Source organism: Prionailurus viverrinus, chromosome D1 (genome assembly GCF_022837055.1).
Source record: "Prionailurus viverrinus isolate Anna chromosome D1, UM_Priviv_1.0, whole genome shotgun sequence".
NCBI classification, from domain to species: domain Eukaryota; kingdom Metazoa; phylum Chordata; class Mammalia; order Carnivora; family Felidae; genus Prionailurus; species Prionailurus viverrinus.
Window position 1 is genome coordinate 110,127,029 of NC_062570.1, and position 26,467 is coordinate 110,153,495.

General features: G+C 51.7%; 1 long non-coding RNA gene across 1 annotated transcript in view; it reads left to right on the plus strand.

The window, feature by feature from the left end:
- Positions 1-17,756, plus strand: part of LOC125146683 (uncharacterized) — a 48,543-nt gene extending 30,787 nt beyond the window's left edge. Inside the window, exon 3 of the long non-coding RNA XR_007144836.1 lies at positions 17,427-17,756. This is a non-coding gene — a long non-coding RNA (uncharacterized LOC125146683). The remainder of the gene's footprint in view (positions 1-17,426) is intronic.
- The last annotated feature ends 8,711 nt before the right edge of the window (positions 17,757-26,467 follow it).

Genomic DNA, 26,467 nt, shown 5'->3' on the forward strand with positions numbered 1-26,467 from the left:
CTCTGTGTTCCTCAGTTTCCTCATCTGTAACTTGGGGAGTTAGGACACACACCATGGGCCTCAAGCACTCTTTCCTCTAACTCATCTCTGTGTCTAGCCTCCTCTTCCTCAATTCATATTTCTTGTTTCTTTTCCTGCTGTTGTCTTTTTTTTTTTTTTGTCCAGCAGAAGCACTGGTGTCAAGGTGCAGACATCAAGACATCAGAGAGCTAGGGTCACCTTTGGGCTGGCTAGCTGTGTGACCCTGCCAATCACGTGGCCTTTCTGGACCTGTTTTTTCATGCAAGAAATGAAGGACCAGGACTCTTTGATCTCCAGGAGACTTGCCGGTTCTGACACCCCATGATTCTCCTGACCTCCTCCTACCTAGGGGGTGACCCCTCTGATCGTAAGGGAACCGTGAGCTCTGGGCATTTGCTGCTTTCAGCACAGGGTGGTGGTAGTAGGTTTGGGGCAGGGGACAAACCAGGGAAGCTGGACCCTTCTCTCGAGTCCCTGAGTCAGCTCCTCACGGTCTGACTTCATTTTTTCATTTGGAGTGTTGTGAAATCCCAGAACATCACCCACGCCCACTCTCAACCCTGAGTACATTTGGGGCGCATTCCAACACCAAGTAAGAGCCATTTGGAGATGAGCTTGGAAACCCCTGCTCCTTGTCCTTGTGTGTGACTTTGAAGGGGGGCTGGAATGACTAGCCATCCCGGCTTGCCCTGGACTGTCCCGCGTCCCAGGAACCCCCACAGGGCACACCGGGGACGGTCGGTTCCCCTACCGCTCTGCCCTGTCAGGGCCTGGCTCACTTCCTGAGCGGGGTAAAGGACCCAGCGGGGCAGGGAGACTCAGAATCAGCCGGAACGCTTGGCGGATGCAGATTCCTGGGCCCCACTCTGGAGAGCCTCATCCGGTAGATCTGGGGCGGGGGGCTGGGAATTCGCATTTAAAGGCTTCCAGGTGAGTCTGGTGCAGGTGGGTCAGTACCGCACCTTGGGACACACACTGTGCTTGGGGTAATGCGGGGAACAGGGTTGGCTCCTGCCCTCATGTTGCTTGTAACATGGGCAGAAGCCCCAGCAGGGAGCTCGGCTCACGTGTGGTAGAATATAATGGACACTGTAACATGACTAGCACGAGGACCAAGATTCTCATTCCTCCTCCCACCCTCCCAAGTAATCCAGTGCTTACAAAGCTCGGCTTTGTTCATTACGAGGGTTGACTTGGCCTTTTTCGGCAGGGGGCCCGCAGGGAGTTTGAGTGAGTTGCCAGAGATGACCGTTCCCTGCAGTTGACGGCAGACTCTCCCGTCCCAGAACTACCCCTGCTCTGTCCGCTGCACCGCGTGACCCTCTGGAGAAAGCGCGCGGGGCCCACCTCTCAGGGGGACCATCTCCACGGCCCACTGTGGCCCTGACCTTCCGGCATGGAGGGCGGGTGAGGAAAAGCAGCCCCGTTCTTGTTCTTGGTAGGGCAGCTGTCATTTCTGTGGCTTACGAGCTGCCCCTTTTTCTAAGGTGAATTGATGAGCTAGAGTCCCCAGGGGCACTTAGTCATGGGGATGATTTGAAGAGGACCCAAGATGGCCTGGAAAGGGCAAGCTTATTCTCTGGGTTCCGGTGGGTTCCCTCAGTCCCTGCTGCCACAGAACAAAATGGCCGAGGCGTCCCTCAGAGGGGAGGGGAGCAGAGCGACAGCTCCACAGGCCTTCAGATGAGGGACACGAGGTTCTTGGGGTCTTGGAAGGACATGTCACCGCTGGGGCTCCAGGAAGGCCAGCGTCCACGGCAGCCTGGAGCTGTGGGGCCGAGTGTCACTACTGGCCATGCTGACTCATCGAGCTGGTCTGGGAGCTGGGCTGAGGGTGGCTGTCTTAGTCTGGGCGGCTATGAGAGGATAGTATGGACTGGGTAGCTTATTAGCCACAGAAATGTGTTCTTTGTAGCTCTGGAAGCCTGAGGTCAGGGCGCCAGCACAAGTGGGTTCTGGCGAGAGCCCTCTTCTGGGTTGTAGCCTGCCCACTTCTCCCTGTGCCCTCACGCATTGGAAAAAGGTGAGGGAATTCTCGGAGGTCCCTTACATAAGAGCGCTAATTCCGTCACAAGGATCCCACCCTCATTACTAATCACTTCCCAAAGGCCCCGCCTCCTAATATCATCATGCTGTGGTGGGGGGCAGGTAGGGTTTCAACAGATGAATTTGGGCGGGGGGGGGGGGAGACACAAACATTCAGTCTGTTGCAGCATCCCTCCAGGGGCTGGTGGCCTGGGCATCCCTAGTTGTGGGGTGTGATGGCTGTGAGCGCCAGCTCTGGAGTCGCCCTCCTTGGGTTGAATCCCGTATCAGTCCGTCACTTATCAGCTGGGATGACCTTGGGGAAGTCATTGACCTCTCTGGGTGGCAGTTTTCCTATTTGTAAAATGGAGTAAGGTTCCCTGTGCTGTTGAGAGGCTGGAATGAGAGAAGCCTGCAAACGGCTTAGCGCAGTGCCTGACGCACAATAAAAGCTAAGCTTTCTTGTAATTAGTGACAGAAAGTGGCAAAGACCCGGAATGAGGTCTGTTTTCATTTGCTCAGGTTCCCATAACCAAATACCATAGGTTGTATGGTTTAAACAACAGAAAATCATCGTCTCACAGTTCTGGAGGCCGGAAGCCCAAGATGTTGGTGTCGGAAGGTCTGAGTGCTTCCGAGCTCTCTTTCTTTGGCTCGCCGATGGCCGCCTTCCCGCCCCGTCCTCACACGATCTTTCCTCCATGCATGTTCGTCCTTTGTGTCTCTTTGTGGGCGCAAGTTTCCTCCTCTTACGAAGACACGGGTCAGGCTGGATTAGGGCCCACCGTAATGGGCTTATTGTAACTTAATCACCTCTTTAAAGGCCTTGTCTCCAAATAGAGTCACATTTTGAGGTGATGGGGATTAGGGCTTCAACATACGGATTTAGGGACACAATTCGGCCCATAACAAGGGCCAGTCTCAGGGCCAGGATATCTGAGGGTCAAGACACAAAAGGCCCCCTCTAGGGAGCCAGACGTGAGAGTGAGGCCCAAGCTTGTCTGGGGGCCCGCGCTGTGGTCGCCCAGACAACCCATCCTATCGGGCCATGCTGCTAAGTGCAGCGTATTTAGGCTTATGGTGGATGGCTGGGTTTGCCTGGGCTCCAGCCTGGCAGGTGTGGTTGAGGTCAGCTCCATGGGTGGAGTGAGGAGGTGAGTGTGGGGATATGGAAGGGAGAGCAGACAGTGGCTCTCGAAGAAACAGGAAGATCACATCCTTGGGAATTGGGAGACAAAACAAAGCCAAGGTTGGGGGCCCTGGGCCCCCGGCGCAGCTCTTTAGGGTCCATAAGACTCTTGCTTGCTTTCAGTGGGGTCAGGAAACCCTTTTAAGGAAGCCAATGTGATAAGTGCTCCAGTGTAGGCATCCATGCATTTTCTTCTGAAGTGCAAATTTGAGCTTCAGCAGAGAACCAGGTGTAGGTCTTCAACTTCTCGGAGCCTTTTTAAGGACAGGCCTGGAGCCCAGAATGCGGGCAGGTGTCAGTCCACTAAATTTCAACCCCAGGATGAGCTTGTGAGGGTCACTTGTCAAGCCCCCACCTCTCCCCTCCCACATTTCTCTGCCACAAGAGTCCCCCCCCCCCCCCAAGCTATTTTCTGGACATCCCCATCATCCTGGCAGATCTGTCCCTGTGGATCACGAAAGCCCGGATTCCTGGACTCAGCATCCCTTTGCCTGCCATCGGGCTTTGATTTTGGCCAGAGGCGCCCCCCTCCGCCCCCAGGATGGAGCAGCCTGTTGCTGGAGCGGGGGTGGGCAGTTCCTGCTGTCACGACCAACATCCCAGCTCCCTCACCTTGATCTTGAGGCTGTTTTGGTTTCAGCCTCTTACGTCTTGTATTATTTAAATGCCTTGGGTTTTGATAGTCTCTCTGCTCATAGTCGTCCTGAGCGGGCTGGAGGTTGAACATGACATTCTTTCCAAACATTTGGCTGCCTCGGAACTGACTTAGCGTTTCTGACCGTGCGCACGGCAGAGGGTATTTGGATGCAGTCCTCCTACAGAGATGTGTTCCTGGGGCAGAGCTCCTGAATCCAGTCTGGAATTCAGACTGTATCACCTACTTAAAGGGTCTTCTCAAGCCACCCCCTCCTCTGGGGGAGCAGAGACACCCTGGAACACCAGCTTGTAACCTTCTTGGAAGGCAGCGGTGCGATGCCACGTGCAAGTCCTGGGTTCGAATCCCGGCTCTGCCGTTGATGAGCGGGGTCTCCTGGGGTGTTTCTGAGTCTGTGTCTTTGTTCCTGACACACATTAAGTGCTCAGAAATCATGGCTGATTTTATTTTTATTATTGTTATCACCCGTTCAACGTCCTCAGCCCAAATGGCATTGAGTATAGCGGTTTTCCCTGGAAGGAGGATACGTAACTGCCCTGGGGCCACGCTGGTCATCAGGGAAGCTGAGTGACGAGCTGGACAAGAGCGATAACAGCCAGCTCTGAGGCATCACTTGATGAAAGAGCGATCTGAACCGTGGGAGAAAGTGGAGACAGGTGTAATATATCTTAAGCACTCCTTCTGACATGTCAGGATAACGCTGTTGGCTCTTCTGGAGGCAGTGCCTAGATATGGATGGGGTTTGGAGACGGGATGCTCCTGGGACACCTGACTTTGTTTTGGGTCACTGACGGGCCTAGGGTTTTCCTACTATTCTTGCAAAATTTGCTGAAACCCCTTTTACGACTTCACACGTCCCATCACGTGAGCCCTGGGGAGAGCTCAGACTCCGGGGATGGGGGTTGTCCAAGTCACCTGCTGTCTTTGATCTCTGTCACCCCTCAGCGTGGGAAGTCTTAGGTGGAGGTCAAATAGCACCACGGCAGGGACCGACTGTGAAGGCACTGGTGACCGCTCTGACACTGCCTGCCTGCCTTCCCCACCCTCCAAATAAAAGCAGCTGGTAGGAAACGACAGGAATCCAACCGACCTCCCCAATCCACCATCACGTGGGATCGGAGCCCCCTCTGGAACAGGCATGGTAGGCAGAACTGCAGGCTCCAAGGGGGGTTGCTTCCAAATCCGGCTCTCCACCTTACAAGCCATTCTTAATTAATCTCTGTTTCCCCCTCGCTGGAAAGGCGGACAATAAAACCATGCACATCATAGCACTGTCACACGGATCAGATGAGAGTAGAGGGGTGCCTGGGTGGCTCAGTTGGTTAAGCATCTGACTTCGGCTCAGGTCACGATCTCACAGTTCCTGAGTCCTAGCCCCACGTCAGGCTCTGTGCTGACAGCGTGGAGCCTACTTGGGATCCTCTCTCTGTCTCTGCCTCTCCCCATCTTGCGTGCGCATGCACACTTTCTCTCTCTCTCAAAATAAATCAATAAACTTAAAAAAAGAGAGATGAGATTATAAATGTGAAATACTGGGCAAGTAGGAAGAAATGTTATCTGTTACTGTTCTCACTCTCTGTGGGATGGGATTTGCGATCTGCCCACAGCTATCCTATGATGATTATTATTGAGATTAAAGGCTTTTAGTCTTCTAGAGAGCCTTATTTTTTTTAAGTTTATTTATTATTTATTATTTATTTTGAGAGAGAGAGAGAGAGAGAGAGCTCAAGTTGTGAGGGGGGAACAGAGAGAGAGGGAGAGAGAGAATCCTAAGCAGGCTCTGCACCTGTTAGTACAGACCCTGACTTGGGGCTCGAACTCAGGAACCTCAAGATCATGACCTGAGCTGAAGTTAGTTGCTTAACTGACTGAACCACCCAGGTGCCCCTAGAGCCTTATTTATTTTTTTTTTTAAGATTTTATTTCTAAGTAAGCTCTACACCCAACGTGGGGCTGGAACTCACAACCCTGAGATCAAAAGCTGTACAGTCCCCCAACTGAGCCAGCCTGGCGTCCCCTGGAGAGTCTTATAAATAAGCAACTGTTCTAAGCCATCTAGCAACTGTCCTGCCAGGGTGAGGGTCTGGGGCTGTGGAGGGCCCTGGAAGAGACAGTGGACCAGAGAACAACCTTTCTCTGACCCGACATTTTGCCCTGGGCTGTGTTCCCCAAACCACGCAAGTTATTTAAACCGAAGTCTCGCCCCCAGGATTGTCTCGCCTCCAGGATTGTTCTGAGTTTCGGGGGAGGAGAGATGGGTTGAGACCCGTCCTTAGAACATGGAGGTGGTAGCGCTGGCCCACAGCTAGAAGGGCTGGCTGAGATGTTGGCTCTTCCTGGAATCCCGAACTGACCTCTCCACCAACCTTCCCCATGACTGCTTTTTGGAAATGTGATGAGCTTTTGATATTTACTTCAGTCAGTGTCGCCGGGTGGCCGCTGCTGCGCTAAGCACCCGGAATGCAAATAGGGGAGAGATGTCCCAGTCTGTAAGTCCAGTGAGCCTAGCTAGGGCTGGCTGGCGGTTCTGGGCCTCTCTGCTGACCACTTCCGGTCTCCTCCCTGGTGGACAAGGGCGAGGAGGGTGCTCTGCTCGTGCGGACAGCAAGGCGCGCGAGGCGTAACAACGTGGTGCCTTCAGGAAATGGGTGGCCCCAGATGGGAGGAGTGGGTGGCGTGGGTGGGCCAGGGAGTCCTAATCTTTGGGGAGGTGGGAGCCACTGGAGGTGTTAATACAGGGAAATGACAGGAGCTGGCTTTTGGTTTTCTTATAATTACAACAGCCATCACAACGATCGGTATTGAGCACTGTCTTGGGATGGGCATCAGCTAAGTGCTTTGCCAAATTCTCTCGTTTAAGCCCCCTTTGCAGACGAGGCTGGGAGGGTCCACAAAGCCCAGTCACGTAGCAGCAGACAAACCCATGTCTATCCAACACCAAAGGCCTTGCTATTAACTGCTCCTCAACCTTCCTGAACCTCGGAGTCCTCCTCTATAATACCTCCTTCACAGGGTTGTCTTCGTAACTTGGGGAGGATGGTTGGCACTTGCCACAGTGCCTGGCATGTTGTAAGTGCTCAGTAAATGTTGGTCACTCTTGTTTTTGTTATTGTTGCTATTATCTGTTGCAGAGAGTGGCCGCGGGCATGCCAGGTGCTGGGTGGTACCTTTGAGTTGGAAACCACATGGGCTGGCGTGAGTAAACTGAGCTAATAAAGCCACTCCTTCCAGAGCAGGGTGCTGACCGGGGTTCAAGGCCGCAGTCTGCCTGCACCCACCCCCGTTGCTGTGGTTACCGACCTGGGCATCTCGTTCTCTCTGTCGCGGGTGCCTCTCCAGCTCAGGTCCGGGTGACCCCGTTCCCACCTGGGATCGTTCCACGACTGCTTCTCTGAGGCTTTCTGCTACGCCCTCTGGTTTCAGTTTTGCTACAGCTGAGCAGGGACTGACCCCACGGGTGGCAGAATGGTGGATGCGTGGGAGGGACCACTGTCCAGGGGGCTGGTGAAAATCTCCAGGGGAGATGAGGTGAAGGCTGGAAGGCCATGGCCATGGGAATGGAAGACAGTTTGGGGGAATATTTTGGGTTTCAACTGATAAGATGATGAGGAGAAGACAAAGGGAGACGGAAAGATAAAGGCTGTCTCTCACTTAAATGGCCATTGTATTCCCTTTTCACGCTGTGCTCGGTGGATCTCATCCATCCCCATGGCTTTATATGCGTTTCTAGGCTGACAATCTCCAAATTCCCAATTCCCTGAGTTCCAGCCTGGAGTACTTAGCTGTCTCTTGGTCTCTTCACTTGGATGGCTCTCAGGCATTTCAAACACAATATCTCCAAAACAGAACTCCAAAAACGATCTGCCTGCCTCACCCGCGAACCTGCTTCCCATCTCCCTCAATGATACGACTCTCCCCTGTGTTCAAGCTAGAAAACATGGGGATCATCCTTGGTGATGATCTTCACCCTTGGGAGCCCCCTCAGCAGCTAATCCCATAATTTCTACCTGGGGGTACATCACAAGGGAAGCACGTCCCCTCTCTCCATCTGCACTGCCGCCATCTTGGGCCAGGCCACCCCCATCTCTCAACGGGGTGACTATGAGTCCACACTGCCTTCCCCCTTCCACTCTGGCTCTAAATTCCAGCCTCAGTGATCTTTAAGGAACACAAATTCCATGGTTAATCATCTTACCTGATGACTTCCAATTGCACTTAGCACAGCAACAGCACCTTCCCAAGGCTTACTGGGTTCTGCAAGGATCTCAGCTTCATTGGACTCCCCTCCCCTTCACTCACTTCCCTCTCTCTCTCTCTTTTTAAGTTTATTTATTGAGAGAGAGAGAGAGAGAGAGAGAGAGAGAATCCCAAACAGGCTCTGAGCTGTCAGCATGGAGCCCGATACAGGGCTCAAACTCACGAACCGTGAGATCATGACCTGAGCCTATTTGTTCATTGTGTTTATTGGTTGTGTCCCCTGCTAGAGAGTCAAATCTAAGAGGCCAGCCAAGCACATAGAAGTTGCCAGTGGGTATTTGTGGAGTTAGCGAACAGGTAGATGAAGAGGGCACACCCACCCAGGAGCATGGCCCTCCATGGATATGGAGGACAGGGATATTCAAGGGGTGGGCAGAGGGCCTGCCAAGGAGTCAAGGAGACTTGAGAATGAGAGCCAGGAGGGAAATGTCAATAACCAAGAAAGGAGTGACAAGTCGGCTGGGGATGCTTTTGGCTACAGGTAACGGCAAACGTGTCCAGTGGTATAGACACAGATGAACTTTTTCATAGTCTGAACGTTCAGCGGCCAAGCTCTGGGCCGGTGTTGCTGAGGTGTTCCTGGCCTTCCGTCAGCCTCCAGCATCATATCCTCACACAACTGAGTTCAAAGACAGGAAACAAGGAGCAGCATGGGACAGACATCTTCTGTCTTATTGTTGTACATGTCTCTCTCTTATTGGTGAGGGGGGGGGGTGGAGGGGCTGTCCCCAGAAGATCCCAACCGACGTCCCTCTATATTCCACTGGTCAGAAAGGATGCATGCCTGCCTGCCCTTGGACCAGGGCCGGTGCCCATCTTGCTGAAATAAAAGAATCTCTTTCCTGTCCTTGAACAAAGTTTGGCTCGTGCCAGCTAACGAGAAGGGGAATGGCTTTTGAGAAAACAATGCAAAGCGCTTGCCCTAAGCACATTTCACAAGGAGGAGTTTTTTCTGTTGGTGTAACTGATGTAGGGAGGTCAGAGAGGATGGGTATTGAGCAGTGGCTGCTGGAGTTGGTGCTTAAAGACTATGTGTGGCCCTTGAGAGAGCAACTCCCACTGGTTTGGGCTGCCCTCTGTGGGGGCTTAGGAATTAGCGGGAGAAGTTGCGGAGAGCAAGGTAGACCACCAGGAAGTTTGGTGTTAAAGGTAAGAGGAAGGAAGGGACGGTCTCTGGCCACAGGAGGCAGACACAAGGAGGTTTTTCCAGTTTGGGGCAAACTTGAAGATGTTTATTGGATGAGCCAAGGAAGCCAGTGGGAGAGAGGGGAAAGTAAGATGGCGTAGTCGATTCCCTTGTCCCCGAAAGAGGCACAGCGATGGGGTCAAGTGCACAAGAGGCGGTGGCTGTTACTGGGCAGAGCAGAGAGGCTTTTCTGGAGACTCAGATGCCTTCTGAGATGGGAGAAGGGTGGCAGGATGGTGAAGATGCCCAGGAGGGATGAAGATTCCCTTCACTCTCCTTTGTGGGACAATGGGTTCGTTCAGAGAGTGAACCTGTGAACTTGACCTTTCCAGCACTTTTGTTTTAACAATCGGATATAACAGACTAAACAAAAACAAAAACAAAAACAACCTCCACCCCCAAAACCCAATCCATTTGTGTGGTCCTCCCCTGGGAAGTCCAAGGACAAAGCCTGATCCTTGGGTTTTTTTGTTCAGACAGCCTCACAGCACACGGTCAGGGGAGTGGTCATTCCATCATGCCGTCCAGAGACTGCAGGTCACTTAACAGACCACGCAGAGCTTCCAGATCCTGCAGCCGATGGGCAGCAGGGTGGAGGGGGTGGGGCACACGGAGTAGGGCACAGAGGACTTGGGTCCCAGGTCCAGGCGGACCACATACAAGCTGGGGTTCGCTGGTGTCCTCCAAGCCTGCAACCCCATCTGCAGAGGGTTGGAGGGTGACAGCTCGTCTTCTCCCTCCTCTGCCCGCAGGTTTACAACGCGCATGCTCCTTACAGGGAATTAGGGGAATGCCCTCCTGCCCCCTCCACCAGCCCTCGCTGGGGAGTTTTGACTCTGCTCAGTACCCGTTGGAAGAGGACGGTGTTTTCTTTCACCACTCACCCTGGTCCCTCACTGCTGGCATCTTTTCCCCTTTGTTTTTGGGAATGATGGCAGAGGGCCCAGCTAGGACGATTGAGAGCCAAACCTTTCTCCTCTATTTATCCTCATGGTAGCCATGGAGGCAGCAAAAAGCAAGCAGAAGTTTGACTAGATATATGAGCTCAATATTCCACAACATTTGAAGCTGGTGCCTACTTACGTAGGAGGCATAACACACAACATTATGTTAAAATGAAGAATAGCCCCAACAGGGGGGAGGAAAAAAAGTGCATTTTTAAGAAAAAATTCTCAGCGGGAACATTCAGATGCTAAGTTGGTAAGATTGACATCGGCTCCACGTGTCTCCCCTTCGACAGCGCGTTAGTGTCCGTCCCCATGGTGTCCTGTGTCTCGGGGTGCAAGTTCTGAAGGGGACACATCTTCTCTCGGGTCACTCTTTTTATCTGACACGTGGGGGTGACTCCAGGAGGGCTCTGCGCGTGTCTCATGGTGTCGTAGGGGAGGCTGATGTTCGTAAGAAGCGCGGAGCGGGATCATTTTAGTCCCGTCAAAACTGCCCCAGTCAGATCAGTCCTGCCCGGCGCTCGGTCACCTGGACCCCCCTTCGTCACGACTAAAACGTGACTAGCGGTAGCGTCTCCCTCGTGGGGTGGCTGTGGGGGTTCCATGAGTCTACACCTGTAAAACGTCTAGGAAAGCGCCCAGAGGGTATCAGTTAGTCAACCGGCAAACACAGAGTGCCCGTAGCTTGTCGGCTGTGCCTCGTGGGAAGGAAGCCCCAGAGGGCGGCTCTGTGTCTAGGAATCAGCATCTAGCTGGAGAAAGAACACGGACCTGGTGGGAATCAGTAGACAACCAGTGCAGCCTCCAAGCCCTGCCTTTCCCCGCGGCCTGGACGTCCTGGAGGGCCAGCAACTGCTGGGTGGGGTATGCTGTCGGCCCAGCCCTGCTTACTCTCCTGGCAGCCAAAGCCAGGAGAAAGGAGAATCTGGTATTCATTGTGTGGTTGTTTCTAATTTCCTTCTGCTTTCGAGATCCTCTTCTGACGGAGAACAATGCCCTGAACAAGGCTCTGGCTTCCTTGGCCAGGCACCCGCCCTGCTGTGGGGGAGGCGGCGCCCAAGAGAATGCAATGGCGGGCACTCCAAGGGCAGAGGGCCTTTGACTCCTGTCCTCTGAGAGTGCTGGAGATGGCGAATCCCAGCCTCTTGTTTGCTGTTAGATCCCTGGGGCTTTGAGCGAGTCCTCTGCCCTCCCCTAGACACCCCCCCCCCCACCCCATCTCATTTATGAGTATTGTTTTTAAACTGTCCCTATTTGCCAAGGAAGGACAGTCCTCCCTGTATCACCTTCCGGGGCCACCAGGCTGGGCCATGTACCCCAGCAGGAGGGGGTGGTGTTGGGTCCTTGACAGCATTGCCCTGGCCAGGGCCAGCTCACAGCCCGGCACCTGGGAGGGATCCTCAGCAGAGGGTCCTGGGCGGACATTCCACCCCCCCCACCCCCCCAGCCAGTGATGTGCAAATTTTGTGGAGGCAGAAGACCCAGGACTGGGTCCAAAGAAAGGGCGGGGTTTCCTCATTCCTTTCTGTCTTCATATTTGGCCTCTTCTTGTTTGTGGGTCTCAGTACATTTATCGGCCTCACCGGGTTTCTCCGGAAAGTGGAGAGAACCCAGAAGTGAGTGACCTTCATGTGGAATGGGGCCAGAGGAGGCCGGAGGGCTGACTAGGTTCTCCCAATCCGCAGGGCTTTACTGCGGGAGGTGCTGTGGGGGCGGCAGGTGGGAATCGGAGGCACAAGGGCTCCAGCAGCGAGGTCGCCTCTGAGCTGGGACCAGACCGGGTGGGTCGCCCATGCTTAAGTCCATCCGGTGCCCCCATCACCCTCGCTGCACATCCACATGCCCTCCGTGCCCTGTTCATTTCATCATCCTCTGGAAGTAGATTTATTAAAAAAAAAAAAAAAAATCCTCACATTTAATTAAAAAGAAATCTTTGTCACTACCATAAATGCAATCCGACAAAATGTCTAGTAATTGTCGACACAAGTTCGTAGTGGTGAAAATGCAAACATTCATCACGGAGCTGCTAAAATCTTGGGCTTTGTGTACGTTCCTGGTGGTCTCCGTGCATGTTTGGTGGTGATGTTGGGGGTGAGCTTGACGTTGGCGAGATGTAATGAGTGGGGTGATTCGTGCCGACTGGTGACCCCATCAAAGACGTTTCGGGAAGGCCTCCCTGCTGCTCGACCAGAGGCCCCCCCCGCAACGTGTCAGCATCTTCAACGTGGGGGACACGTAGTGTCTCTTTCAGAGGCTGGGCGAGGTTGGACTGAATTCATCTAAGGTGGTGTGAACAGTGCCTAGTGCATAGTAAGCGCTCAGTTAAGTGCTAACAGCCGCCATAACTTGGGAGATCCCAGCTGAGGGCTGCCCTGGGTGGGGGGGGGGGTCCCCTCAGCGGCAGGCTTGGCGACAGGGGCGGGGACAGACGTGATCTCCAGGCCCCTCCCGCTCTCCACCCATCTCTCTTGCTCTCCAACTCCCCCGTTGGAACAGGTGCGGCCAGGCGGGATGCCCATCAGTTCCCTCATGATTAGAGAATTAAAACGAAGATGTGGTCATGGCATGAGTCATCGCGAAACTCCCCTGTTGGGATGGGTGGTCGTCTGTGTCCCCTGGAGGCTCTGGAATGGACTCTCAGGGACGACCGCTGGTGTGCACACGCTGGGGGCTTGTCGGATCTGCGTCTGCTGCTGTGTCTGAGCAGCCCTGGTTGTTTCTGGAATGGGATGTGTGGCTTGGAGGGAGAAAGTTGCTGTGGGAAGCAGTCCCAGGTTCCCTGGTGGGACTGGAAATTCTGCCTCAAGCCCTGGAATTTGGACTTCCTGTTTGGCCTGGCTTTGTTCCCCCACATATTTGGCTCTGGCACATCCTCTCCCTCCCCTCTCGGGATCCGTTTCCTCATCTGTAAGATGAGGGGGTTGCACTAGATCGTATCTAAGGCTGCTTTAAGCTTGAAAAGGCTATGATTTGCCTCCCACTCCCTCACTGTTCCCTCAGGCCTCTTGATTGACAGAAGGAAGGTGGGAAGGAAACAGGAGGAACCAGAAGAGCCAGGAAGCTGAAGAGCCGGGCGGGCGCGTCCTCCAGCATACTGGATGGGCCCACCGCACAGGCTTTTCCAGCCCCCAAATCCGAGGCGCTGAGGCTGGGATAAGCCTGCGTCAGGGGAGGAAGGGGCGAAGGGAGGAAAAAGCAAAGGTGTCATAGTAAGTGCCCTAGAGATGGCAAGTGGCTATCTTATGGGGTCAGTGGCAAATAAATGATGATAAAAGGGCAAATCCGGGGAGAAAAGAACACGCTCAGGGGAAGGGTTGATAAAGAGGGACCGCGAGAGTTGCTAGGATGGGAAGAATGTGTGGCAAAGTGATCACAGCTCGGGTTGTGGGAGTAGGCTGCCGGCTGGAGAGTGTCAACAGGGTTGGGGGGACAGATGGCCTCCCTTCTCCTTTCCAGGTCATTTTGCAAGATGCCCCTTCCCCTCATTAGGGGTGCCTCCTCTGGAATTACAGCAATGCAGTCAGTGCGTAATGGCGTCTGTGGATGCTCTAAGGCGGCCTTAGGATAACGGGCTAGATGGCCCAAAGACAGGTGGACATTATCCTGTGAGTAATGACACGTGAGCCAGTCATGGTGAGTTTTTCCATGCGACCTGTGCTCCTTATTGAAATAGCAGCCAATCGGTTGTCTCCAAGTCTAGAGGAAGATACTTAGAAAGCGAGAGTAAAAGAAATTAACATAGAGAGGATGTCTTCATGACCTTGGGGTGGGCAAAGATGTCTAAAACAGAACACCCAGAGCACTAACCACAGAAGAAAATTGATAGCATTTTATGAAAAATTACCACCTCTCTTCGTCAAGAAGTACTATTAAAAACATGGAAAGGCAGGATGCCTGGGTGGCTCAGTCGGTTCGGCATCCGACTCTTGGCTTTGGCTCAGGTCGTGATCTCCCAGTTCGTGGGATCGAGCCCCGAGTCCGGCTCCGGACTGAGCATGGAGCCTGCTTAAGATTCTCTCTCTCCCTCTCTCTCTGCCCCCGCCCCCCCCGCCCGTGTTCTCTCTCTCACTCTCTTTCTCAAAATAAATAAACAAACCGTTAAAAAAAAATCACGAAAAGGCGAGCCTCAGACCCGGAAGAAGAAATCTGTAACACATATATCCAACCAAGTATTTGTTTTCAGGATATATATAGAACAACTGTAAATCAGTAAGAAAAAGACAATGACCCCATAAAAATTGGACAAGAGGCTTAACAGACACTCATAAGATAGTCTATCCAGGTGACCAAACAAACTATAAAAAGGTAAGCAACATCATTCATTACTCATGGGGAAAATGCGCATCAAAACCACAAGGAAATATCACCACACACCCACCAGGATGGCTAAAAAGAAAAGAGTGACAATACCAGGTGTGACTGAAATGCGGAGCCATTGGAACTATCACACCTTGCTGTGGGGGAGTGTTGAAAGGCACAATCACGGAGGAAAAGTGTTTGGTAGGTTCTGTTCCAGCTAACGATATGTCTGTTCCATAACTCAGTCATGCCCCTCCTGGGTACATGTATCCAAGAGATAGGATGACACAGAGATGTGATGGACAAAAATGTTCAAAGGCACGGTCTCCAAACTCGAAACACCCCACATTCCCATCAACTAGAGATTGAGGCAATAAACGGTGGTAGATGCATACAGTAGAGTATACACCACAGTGAGAGAGATTATGTGTTACAGGATCATTGATATGAAGGTCAAGAAGAGGCGAAGCTAAAACACGAAGAGTAAACTCATAGTTATATATCTGGTGGAGGTATGGACTGAGAAGGTGCATGAGAGAACCTTGTGCAGCGCTAGAAATATTCTAGGCCGGACCGGGGTGGTCCTATATGAGTGCATATGCATGTAAATGATTATCACGCTGTCCCTTTAAGATGAACGCATTTTATTTTATTTTACTGTTGTATTTATGTTTTCATTTTAATTTTTTTTTCAACGTTTTTTATTTATTTTGGGACAGAGAGAGACAGAGCATGAACGGGGGAGGGGCAGAGAGAGAGAGGGAGACACAGAATCGGAAACAGGCTCCAGGCTCCGAGCCATCAGCCCAGAGCCCGACGCGGGGCTCGAACTCCCGGACCGCGAGATCGTGACCTGGCTGAAGTCGGACGCTCAACCGACTGCGCCACCCAGGCGCCCCTATGTTTTCATTTTAATTCCAGTTAACGTATATATACGTATAACGTATACGTATAACGTAGTGTTATATTAGTGTCAGGTATGGAATAGTGTATGTAATTCAACACTTCCGTACATCACCCTGTGCTCATCACAAGTGCATTCCTCATGCCCTCTCCTGTATTTGTGTTATACTTCGATTTAAAAAAATGGAAAGGACGACCTGGGTGGCTCAGTCGGTTGAGCGTCCAACTCTTGATTTCGGCTCAGGTCATGATCTCACGGTTGTGGGGTTGAGCCCTGGAGTCGGGCTCCCGGCTGAGCCTGGGGCCTGCTTGAGACTCTCTCTTTCCTTTTCTCTCTCTGCCCCTCCCCCCTGCTTGTGTGCACGTGCGCTTGTTCCCTCTCTCTCTCTAAAGAACAAAACAAAACGAAACATTGAATGGGGAAACTTCCCATGAATTTATTCTAGTTGGGAGACGACCTGTGGTTTCCCATTCACCTGCTCATCCTAACTGTTCTGGGTTGTAAGTTCTCTGAGAAGGAAATACTGAGCATTGGCCACAGCAGTGAATATCGTGAGCCAAGCCTGGGCCTCATCCCTGCTCCTCTGAAATTGGGAGGCTCTCGGGAAGTTATTTAACTTCTCAAAGCCTTTGTTTCCTTGTCTGTGAAAACGGGACTGTGGTACTTACCTTACAGTTTCATCGCGAGGGTTGAATGAGGTCATACCTAAGAAGCACTCAGCTCAGCACCCGGGTCATAGCAAGTGCTCAGTAAAGGACTGGGTAGAAATGGCAAAGCCAACACTGAACTGATTCTACCTAGGTCTCTTAAAGAGGCTCAGCGCCTTTCTCCTCGAAACGATTTAGCACACGTTTGAAAAAAAGTTACGCTAACGTTATCTCCACAAAGTAGAGCCATTTTGTGGATGGGGTGGAATCTCAGTGCTTCAGTAAGGTGTGGGGGAGGGAGGTCATTTTCAGCTGGACTGGGCAGAGAGAGGTGTTAAAGCTGGGGGGACTGTCAGCAATGGGTGAGATTTTTGTCACAGAGAGAGGACCAGGAAGGTCATTCAAATTTGGGGGTTGGGGGAGGGAGGTGGTACCCGGAGGGCAAAGGTGGAGTCTGGGAATGGCGAGCGGGCCATTTTGAGGTGGCACCTAAGATTTATGGAGGATCTAGTGGAAGATGAGGTTGGAAAGGAAGACTGGCTCAGATGAGGTTCCCCCCTGCCAAGGAACCCAGACGTTTTCTACAGGAAGAGGAGTCGCTGACCATTGCTGAGCAGGGAAGGTACAAGATGAAGCCGGGATGTGCAGACCCACAGGGGAGGTCAAAGTGACTGGGCCAGGAGGCCATTGAGGAGGGGAAGCATGCAGGTTCAGGTGGGAAGGAGTTATATGTGATCTGGGCAGAAGCAGCGGGATGGAAATGAAAGGGTAAATAGATGGGGAGGAGCGGGGTTGGACTCCTGAAGTCTTGGAGCCAATTTCTTGAGTATATGAAGCAGAGAGAAGGTCGGTGCGGGGATGCCAATGAAAGGGATTTCTCAACGGTTCCACCAACCGGGGGGCGGGGGGGGGGGGATGCATCTCATCCCTTCCCGGGCCCTCACCTTCAAAGTCTGCTATTTGCACGTCCCCAAGAACACACTGCCCTCTTCCGGGTTCAGGCTTAGTACGAGACGCCCAAAGAACGGACACAGCCTTTCTACAAACTTCCTTTCCACCCTCGCCGCCTGGGAACCACACGGAGGGAGGTGTGTCAAGACCAAAACTGAGCCAACAGCAGAACCGGTTCCCAGTCTCCCCCTCCCAGAGACACAAGAGTTTGGCTGGATGCTCTGTCGAGGGGTCGGCAGGGTCTTTCGGCAGCCTGCGCAAAGCTAAGGAACGGCCTCCTGATTTTATGGAGAGACGCAAACCGTGTTTGGAATAAATATCCCTTGGTTATTGTTGTTTTTACAGGGCTGTAGCAGTGGCCAGGAAGAAAACCGCCCCCTCTGAAAGTTGTTTTGGTGACTGTTCTTTGGAGCATTGTTCTAAAAATGGGAAATTACATATTGCCGTGCCAAAGGAAACAAACACCTGCAATTAAAGGAATACCTACCACGAGGTGGCTCTCAGAGCCCCAGCCAGTTCTGGACGCGGGGCTGTTACACAAGTTTCACTTGGTGCTTTCTTCACTTTTAAGGGGATCGGGTGCTTCTCCATTTGTAACCAGGGTGGGCTTTGGCGACTACGGGGCTCCGGTGATTGTCTTTTACTCATTCACTCAATAAACATCTATCGAGCATCTCCGTGGGGTCAGTGTTGATGGATTTCACGATTCCCTTCTCTGGCCTTGTTAAAAATCACCCAGAGAATTGGCCGCAGGCAGGCGGCTTTCTGGTTACTTTTTGTCAATTTTCAGAGTCAGTGCACGACTTCCGCCTCTAAATGATGGGCAGCTAGAGAGAACCCCCCCAGCGCATTCTCTCCTTCCTCTTCTTTCTCCTCTCCCCCTCTCTCTCCTTTCTCATTCTACTCTATTGATCTACAAAAATAAAAACGCTATTCTTAACATGTCAGTCAATACATTTCTTTACACATACGATTTTTCAAACTTTCCAGTTATGGGACTACATACAGAAATTCTTGTTCTAGGTGTGAGACGTCAAAAGGTAATTTTTGGGGGGCACCTGGGTGGCTTGGTTGGTTGAGTGTCCGACTTTGGCTCAGGTCATGATCTCACGGTTCGTGGGTTCAAGTCCCACGTCGGGCTCTGTGCTAACGGCTCAGAGCCTGGAGCCTGCTCTGCATTCTGTGCCCCTTCCCTGCTCACACTCTCTCTCTCAACAATAAATGTTAAAAAAAACCTTAAAAACTAGTATTTTTGGTTATCTGGTTAATAGTTGACATTTATCAACATTGATATAACTGCAAAATAATCAGGTCTTGAAATTCATCACGTGTGAAATGAATACATTTTGGATAGATTTGTGGTTTAGAGAGATTCCAGTTCCGTAAGCTGATCTCATCTCTGCTGGAAGCAAGAAAGATGGGAGCAAGGGGAAACAATGAATCTCAAACTTTTTGGAATGCGTAGACTTTGGTTAGAGCTGGCTGCCCACGAACGTGTGCATTCTTCCAATGGGTTGGCCATAGAGTGATGGCAGACCTTCTTTGGGAATCAGGGTTATCTCTCTGGGACCACTTGGTTACTGATGTGGTCCCAGCTGGAAGAAGAGACGTGGGGATAAAAAGGGTCTCTACGCCTATAACGTGCTTAACCTACTTTCTTCGCTTCCACATTCGTTTCAACTTTTTCACTAGAGGCTCAAAAGTAGGACCCCGCTATACTGGATTACAGGATGCAGATTCATATTTGAGTGAATTTGTTTCCCTTTTATTTACCTGGATTTTCTCATTTCGTCCATGCCCGGCAAGAGAACACACATTTGGATCATGCCCTCCCGGGGGTCATGTTGCAGAGAGGAAAGCAGATACAAGGGAACGTGCTCTAGTGAGATATGCGTATGACAGAGTCTAGATGAGATGTGACGGTGGTGGAGAGAGCCCCTGGGCCTGGGAGCATCAGGGGCAGGGTGGGAAGAGTCCAAGAGTGAGTCTTTTTTATTTTTTTATTTTTTTTATTTTTTAATGTTTATTTTTGAGACGGAGAGAGAGCACGAATTGGGGAGGGGCAGAGAGAGAGGGAGACACAGAGTCCCAAGCGGACTTCAGGCTCTGAGCTGTCAGCACAGAGCCCATCATGGGGCTTGAACCCACATATCATGAGATAGGACCTGAGCCAAAGTCGGGTGCTCAACCGACTGAGCCACCCAGGCACCCCTAAAAAATTTTTAATGTTTATTTATTTTTGAGAGATTGAGAGAGCGAGCGAGCGAGCAAGCGAGAGAGAGAGAGAGAGAGAGAGAGAGAGAGAGAGGCAGGCAGAGTGTGAGTGGAGGAGGGGCAGAGAGGGAGACACAGAGTCCCAAGCGGGCTTCAGGCTCTGAGCTGTCAGCACAGAGCCCGATGCGGGGCTAGAACCCACGAATCGTGAGATCATGACCTGAGCCCAAGTTGGACGCTTAACCGACTGGGCCACCCAGGCGCCCCCCAAGAGCTGAGTCTTGAAGGAAGTGTAAATGTGCTAGATGTACCAGATAAAAATACAGGATGCCCAGTTAAACTGGAATTTTTTTTTTTTTTAAGTATCCTATGGCCCAGATATTGCCTAGGTCATGAAGGGAGGAGTGTGGGTCTTCAGGTGGCTTTGGGGGAGAGGAAGAGGTGACTTCGGTCAGTGAGAACTGCCTGCAAAGGTGTGGAGATGTGAACAGTGTGGAGTGGGTTGCCTGTTTCAGATAGAAACAGTAACACAGTAACGCAGGTAAGTGTCCCCTGAGGAAGGAGGTCTGCCCGCCAGGAAGGTCCTCTGTTCTGAGCTGGCGGCATCAAGTTCCCCTTTTGCTCTCCCTTCCTTCCATTTGTCTGTCTTCCATCCATCACACCCTAGAGGCTGGCCGGGGAACAGATGAGGAGGGGAACCTGGGTCTTTCTCATGGCTTTGTGGCCTTAGAACCTGTTTGAGGGGACAACACGAAAAGGGTCCCGTCTCCCAGAAGAGGCTGCACCCTCAGCCTCCCGACCCACAGCTGCAACCAGAAGCATATTCGTTAATTTGCTGGGAGAAAGGTCTAGTAGACTAGACAAGCATATTCTCCCCCTGTGGACAAGTTACAAAGGCTGGGTGGGGAGCAGAGAGTGTACGAAGGGCCTGGCCGAAGGGACCACGACCCAGTCAAAGCTCGTCGCCGGCAGAAGCTGGAATATTCCTCCGTTGCCCCTTCTTCCTGCTCAGGATCCACCTGTCTCTCTGGCTCCGTTGCCTCTCCCTCCTCTTTGGCCCGCCAGCCCTTTCTGTTCACCCAGCGGGGCACAGTACCTCGGGTTAGGTCTGCAGGTCCTAGACGACACCCACATTCTAGCCCTGCCCCCCTCACGTGACTCCCTCATCACCTTGGTGGAGTACAGGATGTGGCAGAATCTTTTCTCGTGGTTAGAGACAATCTCTTGGTTCCTCCCCATCCACTGTGTGAATATGCCAGCCCGATTGGAAGGGCCACCATATTTCCAGGCCTGGTCTGTTGCCGCACCCCCAGTGTCGAAGGGGGAAGCAGTGGGACTTGAGGTCAGAGCCACGGGCAGCACCAGTCTCCAAGGAGGGCCCCCCGGGCCTGGTGAGGAGTCTGGGCTTTATCCCACAGGTGACTGGGAGCAGAGAAGGATTTTAAACAAAAGCATGGCGTTTCTGTTGACTGACAGTCCTGAGGAGAATATTGTGGAAGGGGCAAGACTGAAATCTTAGAGACTCTTTGGGGGCCGAATAACGATTTCCAAAGATGCCCACGTCCGAATCCCCAGAACGTGTGAATGTGTTAGGTTCCATGGCAGAGGGGAGTGAAGGTTGCACGGGGAGTGAGGATTACTGATCAGATGACATTAAGATGGGGAGAACGGCCTGGATGACAGGGTGGGCCCCGTGCAACCACCGGGGTGGTGGCAGAGGGAGGCAGAGGAGGAGACTGGAGCCAGAGAGAGCATCGGAGAGGCTGTACCGCTGGGTTTGAAGGTGAGGGAAGGACCCCAGGCCTGGGAATGAAGGCCGCCTCTGGATAAAGGGGGAAAGCAAGGAACCAATCCTGCCCTAGAGTCTTCAGAAGGAACACAGCCTGTTGCCATCTTGTTTAGCACAGTGAAACCTTTTTGGACTTCTGATCCCTCGACCTATGAGATAACAAACTTTTAAAAATATTTATTTATGTTTGGGAGAGCCCGAGCAGGGGAGGGGCAGAGAGAGGGAGACACAGAATCTGAAGCAGGCTCCGAGGTCTCACAACCTGAGATATTTTATGAGTTAACTAGAGTTCCGTGATAGGCTAGGAATCTATTCACTGGGTGGGGAACAAATCTGAGTTCCAAACCCCGACAATGACGGCTGCATGTGTTGAGTTGAATCTGTTCTCCGATTTTTCTTTTCTTTTTTTTTTTTTTTGCACGTACTGTAGATTTATCATTTTAGTTGGCCCATGGAAATATGTTGGGTGGCTTCCTCCCGATGATTCATCCTCACATTGTCCCATGTGCCTGTCAGTGTGTTCTGTACGTGCTTGGGAGGTTCATTCCCTAATTACACGTTTCAGAACGCGTTTTGTTTTATCGTCTAGCTGAAGCCATTCTCAGTGGCAACCGCCTTACGGTGAATTACTACCCACCAATCCCTGGCCTTCACCAACAGCATGCTTGGCATCAGCCGTAAACTAGACATAATTTTATCCACATCATCTTGATCAAGTTGACGAGAGCTGGTTTTGCTTCCTCTTTCCTGCCTTGTGAGTCATTTATAGATTTTTCTGCCAGGCTAACCTCAACTCTCTCATGTGTTGAGGGTGAAAACTTCAGTCTTCCTGTCCATCTGTCAATTCAGGGTCTGTCAGTTCAGGGTATACATCGACCTAGGATAAGGGCGAGCCCTGGGGTTTTACAGTGTGACCGGACCCTGGGGTTTGTTAATTACTGCTCCTCTTTTCTTCCGGAGTAATTGTTCCTTTGTTTTCGGATTGTGGGGGCGACAGGGTGTTTTTCTTTTCTTCTCTTTTTTCTTTTTAATGTTTATTTATTTATTTTGAGAAAGAGAGACAGAAAGAGTATGAGCAGGGGAGGAGCAGAGAGAGAGGGAGAGAGGATCCCAAGCAGGTTCCGCACTGCCAGATGTGGGATCGATGCCGGACTTCATCTCACAAACCGTGAGATCATGACCTGAGCTGAGATCAAGAGCCGGATGTTTAATCAACTGAGCCACCCAGGCTCCCCAAGACTGTCTTTCAAAGACCATTTTCACCCAGATTCACACTTCAGTTGACAATGTGATCAAGAAGTATGGTCTTGGGGCGCCTGGGTGGCTCAGTCAGTTAAGTGGCGGACTTTGGCTCAGGTCATGATCTCATGGTTTGTGGGTTCAAGCCCCGCGTCGGGCTCTGTGCTGACAGCTTGGAGCCTGGAGCCTGCTTTGGATTCTGTGTCTCCCTCTCTCTCTCTCTCTCTCTCTCGCTGCCTCTCCCTTGCTCACACTCTCTCTCTGTCTCTCTTTCAAAAATAAATAAACATTAAAAAAAAATTAAAAAAAAAAAAGAAGTGTGGTCTTTCCCTAGGCTTCTCAGAGGCATGAACACCAAAACTAATGCAGTGCTAAGAACAGATAATATAGATACAGATATATTTTTTATTTTGCTTTGTTGAGATGCATTTTTAAGTTTTTTCTTTGTCTTTACATAGTGTGTGTAATGCTTCTCGAATGCAGGAAGCTTATGTTCAAACACTGGCCTCTCTGTGTTTTAGTTTGACATCTTCGTAGTGAAAAGGGCCGATTATAGAATTATATATTTATGTGATACAGTGATGGACAACTCCTTTCTCCTCCTCTCCTCTTCCTTCTTCAAATGCAGGAGGCATTCTTAGCTTGAGGTCCATTCAAGAATAGGCCAAGTCTTGAATGTGGGCCGTTGGTCATAGTTCCTGGACCTGTGCTATAACTTACGGGTGAGCATATGCAGACAGAAAAGAACCCAATGAACATGCCTTCAGTCCTCTAATTACCTTCTGCTTTCTGGCAACAGGCATCCCACAGATACGTGCTCTTTCTGTGGTTTGGATCAGTTCATCTTCCATTCTGGTTTTTTTTTTAACGTTTATTTATTTTTGAGAGGGAGAGAGAACACAAGCAGGGCAGGGGCAGAGAGAGAGACACAGAATCCGAAACGGGCTCCAGGCTCTGAGCTGTCAGCACAGAGCCCGACGCGGGGCTTGAACCCATGAACCGCGAGATCGTGACCTGAGCTGAAGTCAGACCCTTCACCGACTGAGCCACCCAGGCGCCCCGCATTCTGTTCTTTTAAAACCGAAGGTGCCTTTCTGTGTCCACTGCTCACAATGCTTGTGGAGCCCCTGCATCTCCAGCCCCCTTCAGGCGGACACTCTCTACATTATAATTGTACTTGCTTTTATCTCCAGATACCTGTGTTGAATTTGCCCTGGGTAAATACTTCCCTTGCTGTGAATAAGTCATTAAAATTCTGAACCTTGTTTGGCCCTGGATCCTTATCCGTTTGAACAATACTCACCTAGGTGGATGGCTCATGGCAGGCAAAGGTATGTGAGTTAATGACCTGGATACAGAAGAACCCTGGCCCAGCAGTGAGGGAGTGGAGGAGGTGGGAGAGAGCCAGGAGGCCCCCCACCAAGGTCCCGCCTTCTGCCAAGAATCTCGTTTGAAATTGCCAATCCTCATGACCTGCTCTGGAATTTTTACCATCAGGAAGTCCCGCCTTTGTGGTGGACAATGAAGGGTGGGGCGAGGTGCGCTTGTACCTCTGTGGGGGTGCGGGGGACAATGCTCATCAATCTCATTTATTGGCTCAGGAGATTCCTGCGTCTGGAATCGCATTCTCTGTAGAGCCACGGTTGGGGCCTGGGCTCTGGAATCCGGCTTGTGTGAAGACTAAGTAATTGCAAAACTGCCCCCAGCAAGTAAGCAATCTATAAAGATAATTACGAGGTTGCGTTTCTGCTTCCAGACTTTAAAAATGGGGCCGATGGAGGTTAAAGGTCAGCTCTACCAGCGCCCCTCGGTCCTCTCAGTCTGTAGATTCAGCTGGACTCGCCGTTGGGATCGTCTGGGAATGGAATTATTCCTAATTCCAAAAGGGTTGACCCATCACCGGCAGCCTTCAGCGAGAGGCACTTTTGTTTGTCTGACTGTCCCTGTGTTTTCTCAGAATTCGGATTAAAAAAAAAAAAAAATCTCAGAAATCAAATTAAAGCAATCATACAGACGATAAAAGATCCCCAGGAAGGAACTGTGTTTCATCAACTGTCCCGCAGAGCGCGCCCAGCTGTGCTGCGCAGGGCGTCGGAGCCCCAGGACCGACCCACCGCGTCCGCTCGCGGACACCTTGGCCGACACCGCGCCCTAGTGGCCGCGGCAGCACAGGGCGCTGAGGATGCGGAAGGCGCGTCCTCACAGACCCGCGCAGCTGGACGGAAAATTCCGCCTGCAGAGGCTTCTCTCTCTTCAGCTGTCTCCTTCCTTGCCCTCTGCCGATGCCTTTTTCATTCCCGCCTCCCCTCTGCACGTCCTCTGCTTTCATTCAGTGGCTGCGGATGGCGTGGCCTGGCTGGGGACCGATTGCGACGGAACAGGGGGGTTTCGAGGTTTGTTTTTTTGTTTTTTGTTTTTTGTTTTTGTTTTTTTTTTTCATGCACGCGGGACACATCTTTATGACAAATTCTAGTCTTTGCACATTTTGTTTTGGGGAGACTTTCTAAACCAATCAACAATACTTTTGAGCGGTTGATGCTGTGTGACCTGTACAACGGTCCTGAGGTGGGAAGGGACTTGGCTCTTAAAAAAAAATACTGACCTGAAGACGGTGGGGGGAGGGAGAGAAAGTGGGTGGTGGAATGAATACAGGAAATAAGCAATGGGAAGGAGGGTGGGAGGTGAAAGCCAGCGATGGGCAGATTCTGTATTTTGAATGTAATTTTTACTTTTTATTTTCAAAATATTTATTAGTGTTGGGGCGCCTGGGTGGCGCAGTCGGTTGGGCGTCCGACTTCAGCCAGGTCGCGATCTCGCGGTCCGTGAGTTCGAGCCCCGCGTCGGGCTCTGGGCTGATGGCTCAGAGCCTGGAGCCTGTTTCCGATTCTGTGTCTCCCTCTCTCTCTGCCCCTCCCCCGTTCATGCTCTGTCTCTCTCTGTCCCAAAAATAAATAAACGTTGAAAAAAAAATTAAAAAAAAATATTTATTAGTGTTTATTCCGAGACAGAGCATGAGAGAGAGCATGAGCAGGGGAGGGACAGAGAGAAAGGGAGCCAGAATCTCAAGCAGGCTTCATGCTGTCAGCACGGAGCCCTGAAAGGGGGCTTGGACTGAGTTCATGACCTGAGCCAAGATCAGGAGTTGGATGCTTAACCAGCTGAGCCACCAAGGCGCCCCTGCATTTTGAATTTTATTACGGTACTAGAAAGCCTTGAAGGTGTTTACTTGGCGGAGGCTGGTGGCAGTGAAGGGGTTTTCAGGTGATGACAATGACTTTGGTGGTTGGGGGAAAGATGGGCTGCGGGAGGGCTAAGTGTGAGCTGGGAGCCCATCAGGGGGCCCCTGGGTTGTGTGGGTGAGAGATGGATGGAGGGGTGGGGGGGGCAGCCCTGTGGACTTGGAGGGAGTTCCCAGATGCTTTGGAGACGGACTTGCTTGACTGCATCCACAGTAGGGTTAGGACTGTCCGTCCTTCTGAGCAGCTGGGAGGATTCACTAAGATTAGAAACCGCCTGGCAGGGGAGGGGGGCTTGGACCATGAGTTCCGTCAGACAAGTGGAGTTTGAGAGGTTGAGTAGATGGTAGAACATAAGGGGAAGAGGTCCGGGCTCTTTTGGCGACAGGTAACAGAACCTAGAGGAAGGGTTCTTTCTTCTTTCTTTCTTCCTTCCTTTCTTTCTTTTATTTATTTTAGAGAGAGAAGGGGGTGGAGAGAGGGAGAGAGAGAGAGAGAGAGAGAGACAGAGAATCTCAAGCAGGTTCTGCACTGTCAGTGCAGAGCCCAGTGCGGGGCTCGAACTCATGAAACGTGAGATCCTGACCTGAGCTGAGATCAAGAGTCAGACGCTTAGCCGACTGAGCCACCTGGGTGCCCTGAGGAAAGGTTCTTTTGAAAGGTTCTGAGTTTTCCCCTGGGGTCCAAGCACTGGGTTCAGTGGGGCCTCTGGAAGGGAGTGGGGGGGCCCAGGCAGCCTCCACTCCGTTCTCTGTGTATCTGCCTGATCGTCCTTCTTGCTATACTGTCTGCTTGGAAGGCCCTGTCCCCCGCCGGCCCCCGGGTGGCTGGCTCCTGCCATCCCTTTAAGTATCTGCTCAAATCCTGACAAGGGGGACTCCAGAGCTTTGGCCTAAGCTTCTCTGGCT